Raw genomic sequence first — 17,439 nt, 5'->3', positions numbered from 1 at the left:
CTGTAGTCCCAGCTACTCAGGAGGCTGAGGCAGGAGAATGGCATAAACCCAGGAGGCGGAACTTGCAGTGAGCCAAGATCCAGCCACTGCACTCCAGCCTGGGTGACAGAGCGAGACTCCGTCTCAAAAAAAAAAAAAAAGCCCAGGCGGGCCACTTAGCATAGCTCATCTTGGATGCCTCCAAAAATCTCTTAATGTTGCTCGACTTAGCTAGAATTGCATTAAACGACACAGGATAAGAGATGAAATCGTGTTTGAGCTCTGCTTGCAATCAGAATGCTGGAAGGGACGACAGAAATCTCCTCCCTCAACTCCCGCCATGGAGGGAACTAGGGCGTGTGAGGGAAGGCAACTACCAATGTCACACAGCTAGCTAATTTGGTGGCAGACCTAGGTCCCTGGACACCTCGATATTTCACCAAGCTGTCTGTCAGCAGTGTTGGATGAAACATCCAAAGTAATGTTCTCAACAGCATGCCTCACCTCCCAAATATTTCATATATATTATCCAAGGATGATGTATTAAGAGTGAGAATAGTATCTATGATTGTTAACTGCCTTAAACTCCCACATCCTGTTCATGTTACTGGCACCTGCCTTTGATACCGTATCCATAGCAATGTGCAAATATTGTAAACGCTCTGCTGACCCGGGGGTTTCTTGCCGTTGGCTAAAGGTACAGCATTAATACGTTGCACATGTACACAGAATGGCAGTAGTTACAGCATTTGTGAAGCTTTAACATCTGCACAGCCAGAAAGCTTGTGGGGTGTGTGTTCTGCCTGTCAGAGTATTTCCTAGGAAACTGAAAATAAATACATTATGAAATTTCAATTTTCAGTGTGTCACTAGTGTTGTTCTGGTGTCCTGTCACGCCTGCTGCAAAACACACTTTGACCAGGGAGGGATGTCTTATGAATTCCCATTATATCATTTGAATCTGCAGGAGTGCCACAGAATTGCTTCTGTGTTAATAACCGGAAGATCAAATATGAATTAAAAACTCACTATGGGCCGGGTGTTATGTTAAGAGTCTTGCTTGCATTCTTTAATTTAATTCTCACTTTAAGCCCTAGGAAGTAGGTGCTGCTAACCCATTTTTCCCAGTTAGACAACTGGGGCCAGCCAGGTGCCGTGGCTCACGCCTGTAATCCCAACACTTTGGGAGGCCATGGTGGGCAGATCACCTGAGGTCAGGAGTTCAAGACTGTCTCTACTAAAAATACAAAAATTAGCCAGGGATGGTGGTGCACGCCTGTAGCCCCAGGTACTCGGGAGGCTAAGGCAGGAAAATTGCTTGGACCTGGGAGGTGGAAGTTGCAATGAGCCAAGATCGTGCCACTGCACTCCAGCCTGGGCGACAGAGTAAGACTCCATCCCCCTGCCCCCACCAAAAAAAGAGAAAACTGGGGCCCAATGAATTAAGTACCTTTAAGTACCTCATTTACTGTCAGAACCAGTGAGTGTAAAAAACAAAAACAAAAACAAAAAAACTTAGTGAGTGGTAGGAACCAAACCTAGATTTCAAGGCCTGCATTTATACCATGTGTTCACAGCCTAACTATTGTAAATTGCAGAGGTGACCGTAGCATAAAATCACTCCCCGTTATTAATCTATTCCCAGTGAAATAGGTTTTCCTGTTGCTACGGTTTGAATGTGTCCCCGAAAATTCATGTGTTGGGAACTTTGTTCCCAATGCAGCAGTGTTGAGAAGTGGGCCGTTTGGGGGTGATAAGGTCCTTCATGAATGGATTCATTCATTCATGGATTCATGGATTCATGGACTAATAAGGGACAGTGTTAGCTACCACAAGAGTGAGTCTGTTATAAAAGCCAAATTGTTTGCCCCCATTGAAGTACAGAAAAAAAAAAAAAAAGGAAAAAGAAAAGCCAGTTTGGCCATCTGTCCTGAGCCTCCTCACCATGTGATGCCCTGCCCTGAGCCTCCTTGCCATGCAATGCCCTGCACTGCCTTGGGACTCTGCAGAGGCCCCATTGGCAAGAAGGCCCTGACTAGATGTGACCCTTCAACCTCGGGCTTCCCAGACTCCAGAACTGTAAAAAATAAATGTCTTTTATTTGTAAAGTACCCAGTCTCAGGTATTCAGTCATAGCAACAGAAAACAGAAACCTGTGAAAGACATATTTAAAATGGACTCTACCATTTCATTTCTTATGTGGAAATTATTACATTTCTACCTCATGAGTCTTCTGTTTTCTCACCATAAGGAGTTAATTTAAGAGGAGGAGGAAGTCGGGCGCACCATCTCAGCTCACTGTAACCTCTGCCTCCCAGGTCCAGGCAATTCTCATGCCTCAGCCTCCAAGTGGCTGGGATTACAGGCATGCACCATCGTGCCTAGTTAATTTTTGTATTTTTGGTAGAGACAGGGTTTCACCATGTTGCCCAGGCTGGTCTCGAACTCCTGACCTCAGGTGATCCACCTGCTTCAGCCTCCCAAAGTGCTGGGATTACAGGCATGAGCCACCATGCCTGGCCTCATTTCACCTCTTGAACTTGGGTTTTCTCATAAGGTAGTTACACTTGATTTATAAGGTTCCTCTCAGCTTTAAAATTCCATAAAATTCCAGAAGCACTATCTACTAGTGAAACAATTCACTGGGAGAAGCAGTGAGTCCCCTGTCGCTGGAAGCATTCAAGCAGAGTGAGAATAATCAGTTATCTGATATGCAGTACAGAGAATTCCTACATTAGGTAGGAGGTTAATATTTGATTTCAATAATTAAGCCAATGATAAAAAATAGCATTGAGTGTGTAATATGTGCCCAGCACTGTTCTAAGCATTTACACATGTCTCATTTGATCCTTTTAGTAACTGCAAGGGGAGTGGGTGCTATCCCCATTGTACAAAGGATACTCAGATCAGGGCAGCACTAACCAGATATCTCACAGCTAGAGAGAGATGGAGGTTGGAAATCAGGTTGCTGTGGCCCCCAGCAAGTCCTAATCACCACCCAATTCTGTCAGCAGCCTCGGGGTTCTGGGATGGGCACGTCTTCCTGCTGGCCTGGGATCTGGGTGCAAGGTGACGTGCCTGCCTCCTACCCATCTCCCTCTGAGGCAGGGAATTGAGCATGGAATGCAGACGGCGGGCTTGCCAACAAGGCCGCTTTCCCACAGCCTGTAGCAGAAAGGGGCTGCCTTCTGCTGCGTGGGCCGCAAATGCTCTGAGCCCTTCACGGGCAGCCTTATTTTACAGAAGGCGAAAACTAACACCCAGAAACGGCAAGCTACCTACCCAAAGTTACAGAACAAACAAGTGGCACAGTTGGGAAACAGCCGCCTGGAGTCCTCACTTCCAGGCCAGTGCCTGATGTTCTGTTTTGTTTTTATCTAAATCACATTACTGCCGTCGCTTACATCGGACAGTCCCTCAGTTTTCTGTTCTGAATATACATATTGACTCATGCATCAATACAGCAAATTGGAGATTCCCAAGAGTGGCAGCGATTCAAAACGAAACTCTCTGCCTATGATGTTCTAAGAATTATAATCTAACCTCACCCCTGTGCCACAAGAAACTCATCTCTTGTCGGTCCTGAATCCACACCTCTGCTCCTTTGAGGCAAGTTTACTCACTAACATTGACCCCCAGTTACATACTAACCTTTGCCGTCGCTGTCACCCAGCAGAATTTCCTCTGCAGTCCTCTCTGCTTATCTGGCCTGCTGGGAACTCAGGATCAAACAGCACTGAGAATTCAACAATTGTTTCTTTCCTCTTCTTTTTTTTTTTCCTCAAGATCTGCTTTTAGGAGAAGAAATCATTTCAACACTGCATTATAAATGAACTTATACCTCAGACAGAAACGAGCAACCCTATTCCCCACATAAGCTTTTTTTTTGGTTTTGTTTTGGACACGGAGTTTCACTCTGTTACCCAGGCTGGAGTGTAGTGGTGCCATCTTGACTCACTACAACCTCCACCTCCCACGTTCAAGTGATTCTCCTGCTTCAACCTGCCAAGTAGCTGGGATTACAGGAGACTGCCACCATGCCCGGCTAATTTTTGTATTTTTCAGTAGAGACAGGGTTTCACCATGTTGGTCAGGCTGGTCTCGAACTCCTGGCCTTATTATTATTACTATTATTATTTGAGAAGGAGTTTCACTCTTGGTTGCCCAGGCTTCAGTGCAATGGCATGATGTCGGCTCACTGCAACCTCTACCTCCCGGGTTCAAGCAATTCTCCTGCCCCAGCCTCCAGAGTAGCTGAGATTACGGTGCCGGCCACCACGCCTGGCCTATTTTTGTATTTTTAGTAGGCACAGGGTTTCACCGCGTTGAGCAGTCTGGTCTTGAACTCCTAATCTCAGGTGATCCACTTGCCTCGGTCTCCCAAAGTGTTGGATTACAGGCATCAGCCACCGTGCCTGGCCTATTTTTATTTTTTAAGACAGAGTCTTGCCCTGTTGCCCAGGGTCGAGTGCAGTGGCGCAATCTTGGCTCACTCCAACCTCCACCTCTTGGGTTCAAGCGATTCTCCTGCCTCAGCCTCCCAAGAAGCTGGGATTACAGGCGTGTGCCACCACACCTGGCTAATTTTTGTAATTTTAGTGAAGACAGAGTTTTGCCATGTTGCCCAGGCTGGTCTCCAACTCCTGACCTCAAGTGATCCACCCGCCTTGGCCTCCCAAAGTGCTGGGATTACAGGTGTGAGCCACCGGCCCGACCCTTGCTTCTTTTTTAATATGCTACCAAGAGTTTACATCTTTGGGTCTGTTAATGAACGTGTTTCTTTTTGCCACTTGGAGAAGTTATACCGCAAGGGATTCATATGGCTGCAGAGGGTTGTGTCACTGTGCATTCATGAGCTTTGCTTGTCTGCTATACATTAAGTGACAGTCACAGTTACAAGTATCCAACTTCCAGTGTTCTCTATGAAACAGAATTTGCTTTACTTAAAAGTTATCATTAATGTGAGTGATTGACACTATACTTTGGAGCAATAGTTTCAGAGAAATACAACTGTGTGTGTACTTCTGTTTTGTTGTTTTGTTTTGTTTTGTTTTTTGAGACAGAGTCTCACTCTGTCTCCAAGGCTGGAGTGCAGTGGCGCAATCTCAGCTCACTGAAACCTCTGCCTCGCGGGTTCCAGCGATTCTCCTCTCTCAGCCTTCCTAGTAGCTGAGATTACAGGCGCCCACCACCACACAGGGTTAATTTTTAGTAAAGATGGGGTTTCACCATGTTGGCCAGGCTGGTCTAGTACTTCTGACCTCAGGTGATCCACCCACCTTGGCCTCCCAAAGTGCTGGGATTACAGGCGTGAGCCCCTGCCCCTGGCTATACTTCTGTTTTTTAAGTCCTGTAGCTTTGTCTTAAAGCAGCAGTACTCAGATTAGGTTTGGGGCAGGGGGTTTGGGAATTTGTTTTTGGTTGGTTTGTTTGGTGAAACCTCTTTACACACTTCCAACATAATGAGGACATCAAAGAACTTTTTTGTGGATTATAGCTATTAGAGTTTACTGTTAAACATTTAAACATAACTTTCTAAAAAACTATTTTTTCATTCCTCTCAGCACATACCTATAAAACAATAATAATAATAATAATAATAATAATAATTATTATTATTATTATTTTTTTTTTGAGATGGCATCTCGCTCTGTCACTGAGGCTGGAGTCCAGTGGCGGGATCTCGGCTCACTGAACTAAAGATCTCCTCTGTTCAAGCTATTCTCATGCCTCAGCCTCCTAAGTAGCTGGGACTACAGGCACCTGCCACCACACCTGCCTAATTTTTGTATTTTTATTAGAGATGGGGTTTCACCATGTTGGCCAGGTTGATTTTGAACTCCTGACCTCAAGTGATCCATCCACGTGGGCCTCCCAAAGCGCTGGGATTACAGGCATGAGTCACCACAACTGGACGCTATAAAACATAACTTTTAAGAAAAGTTATTTAATGATTCATTTAAAAATAGCAACAATGAATGAAGGACAGTAAATACACCTCAGCAGTACTATGAAATTAGTTCTGACCTCATGGGCCCCTTGAGATTGGTCCTAAAGCAAAGGGTGAGTTTACTGTAGAATGCAAAAGAGCATGCTGACATGAATTTTTTTTTTTTTTTGAGATGGAGTCTAGCTTTCTTGCCCAGGCTGGAGTGCAGTGGCATGGCTCACTGCAACCTCCACCACCCATGTTCAAACAATTCTCCTGTCTCAGCCCCCCGAGTAGCTGGGATTACAGGCATGCACCACCATACCCAGCTAATTTTTGTATTTTTAGTAGCGATGAGGATTCACCATTTTGGCCAGGCTGGTATTTTATATACTTGAGTCTGAAATATGTTAAACGCTATGACATGTGTTTAAGGTCTCATAAACGTTTGCTTTTATAACACCATACACTTTATCATACAAAATATATATAGTATATAATATTTTATAATACATAATGCATACAAAATACATCATACGCATTTTAACACTATTAAATTTACTAAAATTCTTTTAAAAATTTGTTTAATATTCATGGTCTTGTTTCCTTGGTTTACTGTTGTTGTCTTCACCTATACTATGAAGGGTTATTCTTTTTTTTTCCATGTAAATCTACCTAGATAGTAAAGATTCAGTGTTTTACTGGAATAATTTTTTGATTTTCATGTTTACAATCATGTTATTTTCTATCTTTATTTTTATTTTAATTTATTTTTTGGAGGGTTTCTTTTTCTTCTCTCTCTCTCTTTTTTTTTTTGAGACAGAGTTTCACTCTTGTTGCTCAGGCTGGAGTGCAGTGACGCGATCTCGGCTCACTGCAACCTCAGCCTCCTGGGTTCAAGCGATTCTCCTGCCTCAGCCTCCTGAGTAGCTGGGATTATAGGTGTCGCCACCATGCCCAGCTAATTTTTTGTATTTTTAGTAGAGACGGGATTTCACCATGTTGGCCAGGCTGGTTTTGAACTTCTGATCTCCGTTGATTCACCTGCCTCAGCCTCCCAAAATGTTGGGATTACAGGAGTGAGCCATTGTGCCCTGCCTGTTTAATTTATTTTTTATTTTTATTTTTTGAGATGGAGTCTCCCTCTGTCGCCCAGGCTGGAGTGCAGTGGTGTGATCTCAGCTCACTGCAACCTCTGCCTCCCAGGTTCAAGTGATTCTTCTGCCTCAGCCTCCCGAGTAGCTGGGATTACAGGCGTGTGCCACCATGACTGGTTAATTTTTGTGTTTTTAGTAGAGACGGGGTTTCACCATATTGACCAGGATGGTTTTGAACTCCTGATCTCATGATCCACCTGCCTCGGCCCAGCAGACTGCTGGGATTACAGGCATGAACCACCACACCCAGCTGCCCGGCCTATTTTTAAATGTTGTATTGTTCCTTACAAATGGGTAGGCAAGTATTATTTCTCAGACACCTGTGATCCTACATTAAGTGTTCAAATCTCCTGATAAGTTTGGATTCTGCATTCCACAAATTCCTAAATGTGAAATAAAATAAAAAGGAATGATGGCTGAGCTTTCCCAGAAATACCATTGAAAAATCACAAAGGATTTGAAAAGAGAGGTGCCAGAAATAAACAGGTGTATTTGATATGTTACTATTGTTGGATTACACGGGAATAGATGAGATTATTTTTTATCAAAAGAGAGGGAAAGTGTAGGAAAAATTTTCTTTCAATGGAAACTTAAGTATTGCCTATAGTCCACTTTTTCACATTATCTGCTTTTGATTCCATGGGAGTTATTTTGCAGCTTGTAAAATGTAGATAACTGATAGAAATGAAAAATAATTCTTGGCTCTAGACCTGTGCATTTAGTCCTACCAGTAGAGGTTCGGCTGACTTCCTTTCCTCCCTTGGAAGAAGCTGGCTTGAGTTCTGTCGGTGCATTTCTTTCAACTTTCCTGTGCTCCATATAAATATAGCTTTTTCGACTTCTCCTTTGAGTCAGTTATAATCTGCCATTTGAGAGTCATGATTTTATTTTATTTTATTTATTTATTTTTTGAGACAGGGTCTTGATCTATCACCCAGGCTTGAGTGCAGTGATGCAAGCTTGGCTCACTGCAGCCTTGACCTCCTGGGCTCAAGTGATTCTCTGAACTCAGCCTCCTGAGTAGCTAGAACTACACACTTGAGCCACCATGCCTGGCTAATTATTATCATTATTTTGTAGAGGGCGGTTGCACTATATTGCCCAAGCTGGTCTTGAACTCCTGGCCTTCAGCGATCTTCCCACCTCAGTCTCCCAAAATGCTGCTATTATAGGCATGAGCCGCCACTCCAGGATGATGATGTTATCCTTTTTAATAAATGTATCTTTTAACAATGAGGATAATGGAAGAAATGATGGAAGCCTATTGCATTAGAATGTAATTCTCTTCCTTAATCATTGTTGCGAATACCTGGAGGGCAGTAACTGAAAGACCATTAGCTTGTATTAACCTTCAACAGCTCTGGAATATGGCCCCATCTCCTACCTAGGGTAGCCCCTGGCAAGTTACCTTCCTCCCCTACACCTATGCAGCCTCTTAGTTGGGTGGGGCTAAAATAATCTCTTCCCTCCCTACACCAGCAGGTGGGACTGCATCAAGAGTCCTGGGCCTGAAAAAAAAAAGAAAGAAAAAGAAAAGAAAAGAGAAAGAAAGAAGAGAAAAGAAATGAAAGGAAAAGAAAAGAAAAGAAAAAAAGAAAAACGAAATAAAAAGGAAAAAAAAGAACAAGAAAAAGAAAAAAAATCAAACTTATGAAAAGCAGGGGGAAGCCAAGTGCGGAGGCTCATGCCTTTAATCCCAGCACTTTGGGAGGCCGAGGTGGGTGGATCACTTTAGGTCAGGAGTTCAAGACCAGCCTGGTCAACATGGTGAAACCCCATCTCTACTAAAAAATACAAAAATTAGCCGAGTGTGGTGGCATATGCCTGTAATCCCAGCTACTTGGGAGGCTGAGGCAGGAGAATCACTTGAACCCAGGAGATGGAGGCTGCAGTGAGCCGAGATTGCCATTGAACCTCAGCCTGGGCAACAGAGTGAGACTCCATCTCAAAAAAAAAAAAAAAAAAAAAAAAAGGAAAGAAGGAGAAATAAAAGACAATTAAACAGGAGTCCCAGTCCTGGAAGGAAAATATCAATTCTAGTCTGGAAGGGAAGAGAAGCAGAGCAGGTTTAGAGGTTAGTCCTATTCTATTCATTTGATGGGGTCCCTGCAGCAGCTGAGTTGAAATGAAGATAAAATGAGGCTTAGAGCAAGGAGATGAATATTTTTAAAAACTTTGTATCGATGGATAATGTATATACATTTTAAGAATTAAACACACCCGTGAAGCCAGCACCCAGACCAAATGACTGAACATCACGAGAAAAACCCCCCTCGTTTCTCTTGCAGGAAATTGATACTGAGTTCTTGTGACATGGATTAATTTTGCCTGGTTTGTGTTTTATATAAATGGTATTATACAGCATTTTTTGAGAAAATGTCTTTCATCACTTGTATTTTCATCCATAATGTTGCATGTAGTGGTCGGTCATTCATTCTTTAGTCTGGTGTCAATGGGAATTTGAGTAGTTTCCAGCTTAGGACTATGGTAATAGTGCAGCTATGATCAGTCTTCTTTTCTTTTTTTTTTTCTTTCTTTCCTTCCTTCCTTCCTTCCTTCCTTCCTTCCTTCCTTCCTTCCTTCCTTCCTTCCTTCCTTCCTTCCTTCCTTCCTTCCTTCCTTCCTTCCTTCCTTCTTTCCTTCCTTCCCTCCTTTCTTCTTTTCTTCCTTCCTTCCTCCCTCCCTCCCTCCCTTTCTCTCTCTCTCTCTTTCTTTCTTTGTCTTTCTTTCTACAGAGTCTCACTCTGTTTGCCAGGCTGGAGTGCAGTGGTACAATCTCGGCTCCCTTCAGTCTCTTTGACTCCCAGGCTCAAGCCATCCTCCTACCTTAGCCTCCCAAGTAGCTGGGACTACAGGCACAAACCACCACACCCAGCTACTTTTTGTATTTTTAGTAGAGACAAGGTTTCACCATGTTGGCCAGCCTGGCCTCAAACTCCTGACCTCAAGTGATCCTCCCGCCTCAGCCTCCTAAAGTGTTGGGATTAGAGGCGTGAGCCACCACACTCAGCTTGATCATTCTTGTCCATGTTTTTTTATGACCATGCATTTCTGCTAGGTGTATGCCTAGGAATGGAATTGCCAGGTCATATTTATTTCTATATCTGTCAATCTGTAAATACATTAAAAATCAGGAGCTCATGCTGATGCCTCTGGTTCTAATGTAACACAACAGGGTTCACTTTGCCCTTCCCTTTTTATTTGTAGTTCTTTCTTTGACAGTGAGAAGCCTACCTCCCACTAAATACAATATATTTACTTATTTGCTGAATCTCAGAATACCCATCATACGGTTTCAGAGTTGGTAACCCATATTTCCTAGCTCTGTCTGCTGAGAGGGCCTAGATGCAGTGACACCCCAGTAACAATGAGGACATCCAGCACCCAGATCTTAGTTTCTAAATACCATTCCCTCAAAAAACGAAGCAGAGTTCTTTGGAGAAATGATTAAGTACAGGGCAGGGTCAGTGAAATTGTAAAATAATCCTGGAACATCTTGTGTCAGAAAGGAAGTGCTCAAAATAGAATAAGGGCATTTCAAACAAACACAAGGGGTAACTTGAAGATGCTTACATTGGCCGTACCTAGGACAATTGCAACAATGATACAAATGATGTTGGTCATGGATTATCATTGGTAGAATAAACTAAATATCCACGAGTCTATACTGAAATAATTGCATAAGTAATTGGGAGAAAAGGGACAGCTCTTCCTTACTACTGAATTACAATTAATAAATGGAGAAGGAATTATGAAAGTAGAAAAATCACCTGTTGGTAAACACAGTGGTAATGAATATTACAGACAAGAATCACCAATGAATGCCAAAATTGGTGGGTGAAAGTACGATGATCAACAAGATATTTACATAGTGTCCAAGATAGCTCCTCATAAGATACTCATCAAGTTCAAAAGGAAAAATAGGATTTTACAATGGAGAAATTGTTGCCACATCATGTCTCAAAGTTAACATGTCCCGTAATGGGATGAGGCAATATCACATGTGCCTCCTGACATAATGCATGGGGAAGGGTATAAGCTTGCTTCTGTGGTGTTCTCACCAAAAACACAAAACCTTATTCTCATTGTGAGAAAGCACCAGACAAACTCAAGTTGGAGGACATTCTACAAAATAATTGGCCAGTACTCTTCAAGAGTGTCACGGTTATGAAAGACAAAAATACCCTGGATGTTTCAAAACTGTCAAAATCATGAGAGGAGGAGAAAGACTGAGCAGCTGTTCTGGATTGAAGGGTCCTACTGAGACACGGCAGGGGAGTGCCACGTGCAGCCCTGGATTGCATTCTGGAGCAGAAAAATGATGTTAGTGGGGCTACTGGCAACACTAAATAAAGTCTGTAGATTCACAGACAGTATTGCATTAATGTTCATTTCCTGGCTTTGATAATTCTGTAGCTATGTGAGATGTTAATATTTGGGGAGGCTGGTGAAGGTTATATGAGAATTTGCTGTACTCTTTTTGTAAACTCAAAATTATTTCCAAGGAAAAAGACTTGAAAAGAAAAAGAAAGAGGGAATTAGATGGGATTGTGTAATTCTTCAGCCAAAAACCCTGCTGGCACCTCTGCCTACAGCATGAAGGGTTACTCTTTTGAGAGTAGTATTCAAGGCCCTCCATAATCTGACCAAAATTTCCCCCAGATTTACTGCCCGCTCTCCTGTCACCCACTCATCTCCATTAATCTCCATGGCATGCTGGATGCACTGCTTAGAAAACTCTTACTCATGTTCAGAGACCCTGTCGTGGGGCCTTTACTTTACACCCCCTTCAGGAAGCAGAGTTAGCTGCCGGCTCTTCCTTGGTCACCAGTCATCTGTCTTGGAAACGTTGATCCTCCTCCAGAGCCTCTGCAGGCCTAGCTGGTATTGCTCACAACCCTTTTGTGCCCTCAGGAGACTTATAACTCGCAAGTACATACAGTGAAAAAAAAACCCCAAAAACAACAACAACAACAACAACAACAACAAAACCATAGTGACAGGCCCAGGAAAGCAGGTTACAGGCAGGGAGCAAGAGAGTTCACATTCTGCTGTGACGGTAGATGTTATTATTACTCCCTTCACGTTGGTGAGGCTCAGGGAGAGGAGGTGAACTGCCTGAAGCTACACTACCAGTAAGGACAAAGTCACAATTTGAACTCAATTCCTCTGCCTCCCTTACTGAGAGATACAAACTCAGAAATGCTCTGGACAGTCAGCCAAGCAATATCTTTAGACAGTTTATATTTTACTCCGACTCTCACCTCAAGAAGCGAAAATAAGATCATCCCCTAGGGGGCACTGCAGAGAAAATTTTCAAAGAGCTCAAGGGAAATGCCAAGCCACTTCTACCCGCCGAACCCACAGGGAATTCAGGAATCATAGCTTGATGCATTTTCAGGAAATAGCCATGGATTTCACAATGAACTGAACTGACACTTAGCAATATGAATCTGCCGCAAAAACATCTCAAAACCGAGTACGTGGATACCAGGCACAATGGGTGGCTGAGTTCTTTTGCTGGGGCCTCAATTTAGGCCAGTTTCCTCCTCTTCTAAATGTAGATTTATCAATTCAAAAGACACTGGTTGGAAAACTGCTATTGCTAAGATCTGGGATAAGCACAGAACCCATCGCATAGGGTAGCAGCCAAGATTAACTGAAAAATAGGCTATATAACCGTGGAATACTACTCAGCCATAAAAAGGAAGAAAATAATGGCATTAGCAGCAGCCTGGATGAAGGTGGAGACCATTATTCTAAGTGAAGTAACCAGGAATGAAAAACCGAAGATCATATGTTCTCACTTATAAGTGGGAGCTAAGCTCTGAGGATGTAATTCATAGGAATGCTATAATGGACTTGGGGACTGGGGAAAGGGAGTGTGGGAGGGGGTGAGGGATAGAATACTACACATTGAATACAGTGCACACTGCTCAGGCGACGGGTGCACCAAAATTTCAGAAATTGCCACTAAATAACTCACCCATGTTGACTGGGTGTGGTGGCTCACACCCATAATCCCAGCACTTTGGGAGGCCAAGGTGGGTGAATCATTTGAGGTCAGGAGTTTGAGACCAGCCTGGCCAACATGGTGAAACTCTGTCTCTACTAAAAATATAAAAATTAGCTGGGCGATAATAGCGCATGCCTGTAATCCCAGCTACTCCGGAGGCTGAAGCAGGAGAATCGCTTGAGCCTGGGAGGCAGAGGTTGTGGGGAGCTGAGATCATGCCACTGCACTCCAGTCTGGGCAACACAGTGAGACCTAAGATTATGGGAGGAAAAAAAAAAAAAGAGAGAAAAGAACTTCATATCCTTTGCAGGGACATGGATGAAGCTGGAAACCATCATTCTCAGCAAACTAATACAAGAATAGAAAATCAAACACCACATATTCTCACTCATAAATGGGAGTTGAACAATGAGAACACATGGACACAGGGAGGGGAACATCACACACAGGGGCCTGTCAGGAGGTAGGGGGCTGGGAGAGGTATAGCATTAGGAGAAATACCTAATGTAGATGACAGGTTGATGGGTGCAGCAAACCACTATGGCATGTGTATACCTATGGAACAAACCTGCACGTTCTGCACATGTATCCCAGAGCTTAAAGTATAATTAAAAAAAAAAAAAAAAGAACTTATCTATGTAACCAAAAACCACCTGTTCCAAAACTATTGAAACATATGTAGTTAAAATAAAAAAGATCTACTATTTGATGGCAAAACAGGGTGATTATAGTCAACAATAATGTATTGTACATTTTTATGTTTTTTCCTTTTTATTTTTACTGTACGTTTTCTATGTACACTTAAAAGTAACTAAAAGAGGCTGGGATAGGTGGCTCACGCCTGTAATCCCAACACTTTGGGAGGCCGAGGTGGGCTGATCACGAGGGCAGGAGATCGAGACCATCCTGGCTAACACAGTGAAACACCATCTCTACTAAAAATACAAAAAAAATTAGACGGGCGTGGTGGTGGGTGGCTGTGGTCCCAGCTACTTAGGAGGCTGAGGCAGGAGAATGGCGTGAACCTGGGAGGCAGAGCTTGAGTGAGCTGAGATTGTGCCACTGCACTCCAGCCTGGGTGACAGAGTGAGACTCTTTCTCAAAAAAAAAAAAAAAAAAAAAAGAGTAACTAAAAGAGTACAATTGGAATGTTTGTAACACAAAGAAATGATAAATGCTTGAGGTGATAGATACCCCATTTACCCTGATGTAATTATTACACATTGTATGCTCACATCAAAACATCTCATGTGCCGCATAAATTTATACATCTACTATGTAACCATAAAAATTAAAAATATTTTAATCAGAAAAGATAAATCTATAATAAAATTTTTACAAATAAAAAAAAGCAAAAAACAAAACAGGCTATGTAGATGTAGTTACTTCACACCAGGTTGGACATGAAGTCAAAATCATTAATGTTGGCTGTTAGAACTGTACTATTGGTATTATAACTGTTAATATTATTATTATTGGCCGGGCGCGGTGGCTCACGCCTGTAATCCCAGCACTTTGGGAGGCCGAGACGGGCGGATCACGAGGTCAGGAGATCGAGACCATCCTGGCTAACATGGTGAAACCCCGTCTCTACTAAAAATACAAAAAACTAGCCGGGCGACCTGGCGGGCGCCTGTAGTCCCAGCTACTTGGGAGGCTGAGGCAGGAGAATGGCGTGAACCCGGGAGGCGGAGCTTGCAGTGAGCTGAGATCCGGCCACTGCACTCCAGCCTGGGCGACAGAGCAAGACTCCGTCTCAAAAAAAAAAAAAAAAAAAAAAAAAAAAAAAAAAAAAAAAAATTATTATTATTATTATTATTGAGACGGAGTCTTGCTCTGTCGCCTGACTGGAGTGCAGTGGCACAATCTCTGCTCACTGCAGCCTCTGCCTCCCGGGTTCAAGTGATTTTCCTGCCTCAGCCTTCGGAGTAGCTGGGATTACAGGTGTGCACTACCACATTGGGCTCATTTAAAAAAATATTTTTGGTAGAGACGGGGTTTCACCATATTGGCCAGGCTGGTTTCGAACTCCTGACCTGAAGTGATCCACCTGCCTTGGTCTCCCAAAGTGCTGGGATTACAAGATGAGCCACTGCGCCCAGCCAATATTATTATTATTTATTATTACTATTTTTTGAGACAGTCTTGCTCTGTCACCCAGGCTGGAGTGCAGTGGTGCAATCTCAGCTGACTGCAACCTCCGCTTCCTGGGTTTAAGCAATTCTTGTGCGTCAGCCTCCCAAGTAGCTGGGATTACAGGTGTGTGCCAACCACACCTGGCTAATCGTTATATTTTTTGGTATTATTATTATTATTTTCTTAGTAGAGATAAGGTTTCACCATGTTCGCCAGGCTGGTCTCAAACTCCTGATTTCGGGTGATCTGCCCACCTCTGCCTCCCAAAGTGCTGGGATTACAGGTGTGAGCCACCATGCCCGGTCATAACTCTTAGTATTACACCTCTATCCTCACTCTACACTTGGCTTCTCCCTGTACCAAGTAGACCTTCCCATCTTCCTACATCTTCTCCTACCTGGGAGGATTCAGGGCCACATGTAAGAAAGGGGGCAGATTAAAGGGGGTGCGCTTATTGCAGCACAGTTCATAATTCCCAAGGTACAGAATCACCTTAAGTGCCTTGAGCAATGAGTGGATAACGAAAATGTGGTATATATACACCATGGACTACTACTCAGCCATAAAAAGGAATGAAATAATGTCTTTTGAAGCAACTTGGATGGAGTTGGAGACCATTATTCTAAGTGAAGTAAGTCAGGAATGGAAAACCAAATACCATATGTTCTTACTTACAAGTGAGAGCTAAGCTATGAGGACACAGAGACATACAGAGTGATATAATGAAACCTGGAAACTCAGAAGTGGGAGGATGGGCGGGGAGTCTAGGATAAAAAACTACATATTGGATACGATGAACACTACTTGGGTGGTGCGTGCACTAAAATCTCAGAATTCACCATTATACAATTCATTCATATAACTAAATATAACTTGTACCCCCAAAGCTACTGAAACTTTATAAAATTAATTACAATTTTAAAAGAAACAGCTCTCTTTCTGCCTCCACTGCCGCCATGGCACCTGTGAAAAAGCTTGTGGTGAAGGGGGGCCAAAAGAAGAAGCAGGTTCTGAAGTTCACTCTTGATTGCACCCACCCCATGGAAGATGGAATCATGGACGCTGCCAATTTCCAGCAGTTTTTGCAAGAGATGATCAAAGTGAACTGAAAAGCTGGGAAACTTGGTGGAGGGGTGGTGACCATAGAAAGTAGCAAGAGCAAGATCACCGTGACATCTGAGGTGCCTTTTTCCAAAAGTTATTTGAAATATGACACCAAAAATTTTTGAAGAATAATCTACATGATTGGTTTGCATAGCTGCTAACAGCAAAGAGAGTTATGAATTACGTTACTTCCAAATTAACCAGGACGAGGAAGAGGAGGAAGACGAGGATTGAATTTCATTTATCTGTAATGTTTTGTACGAGTTCTTGAATAAAACTTGCAAACCAAAAAAAAAGGAAAAAAAAGAAACAAAAACTTCCGTTTTCTTTTTTTGAGACGGGTCTCACTCTGTCACCCAGGCTGGCATGCAGCAGTGTAATCATAGTTTACTGCAGCCTTAACTTCCCGAGCTCCTGCCATCCTTCCACCTCAGCCTCCTGAGTAGCTGGGACTACAGGTGTGTGCCACCACACCTGGCTAATTTTTAATTTTTTTATAGAGACAGGGTATTGCTATGTTGTCCAGGCTGGTCTTGAACTCCTGAACTCAAGCCATCCTCCTACCTCAGCCGCCTGAAGTGCTAGGATTACAGGAGTGAGTCACTGCATCCAACCTCAAAAAACTTAAATCTCAACCCATCGAGTCGCCCCCTCCTTTTCCTTCCCCTAACAGAGACATCCACATTCACACTTCACTGGCTCACTTTCTCCGGCTGTAACTTCTGTGCCTTGGGTTAGTAGCCCCTGTCCATCTGTGCAGAGAGTGGGCTAGCCTTGCCCAGCGCTCACTGAGAGCTCCCCCGGCATGGGTCTTCCTGGTATCTCTGGAAATCCTCTCTTGTGACAAAGGGAGAAGAGAAGGAGGCTTTGTACAGCTCAGGCCCTCCCAGCCACTGAGGCTCTTTTAATCGGGCTGTCCTCTCACCCCGCTTCTCTCCCCAGAGAGATGACCAGCCCCTAATTCCTGTTTCCTTTGGTGCATTGTCTTTGGGTATGGGTTGGGAGAGCAAGCCCCTGTCAGACTCCCCACCACTTGTGCCCCAGCCCAGCCAGGCCGGGAGGACCTATGCACATCCTAGAGCATCGCCAGTGGAGGCAGCACGGGTGCCTGGAGCAAA

General features: G+C 43.5%; 1 pseudogene; it reads left to right on the top strand.

Moving 5' to 3' along the window:
- The first annotated feature begins 16,173 nt into the window (after positions 1-16,173).
- Positions 16,174-16,555, top strand: LOC104672930 (annotated as a pseudogene).
- The last annotated feature ends 884 nt before the right edge of the window (positions 16,556-17,439 follow it).

This window comes from Rhinopithecus roxellana, chromosome 14 (assembly GCF_007565055.1).
Source record: "Rhinopithecus roxellana isolate Shanxi Qingling chromosome 14, ASM756505v1, whole genome shotgun sequence".
In the NCBI taxonomy this organism is placed as follows: domain Eukaryota; kingdom Metazoa; phylum Chordata; class Mammalia; order Primates; family Cercopithecidae; genus Rhinopithecus; species Rhinopithecus roxellana.
The sequence above is the reverse complement of the archived record's forward strand: the minus strand, read 5'-3'. Positions and strand labels throughout refer to the sequence as shown.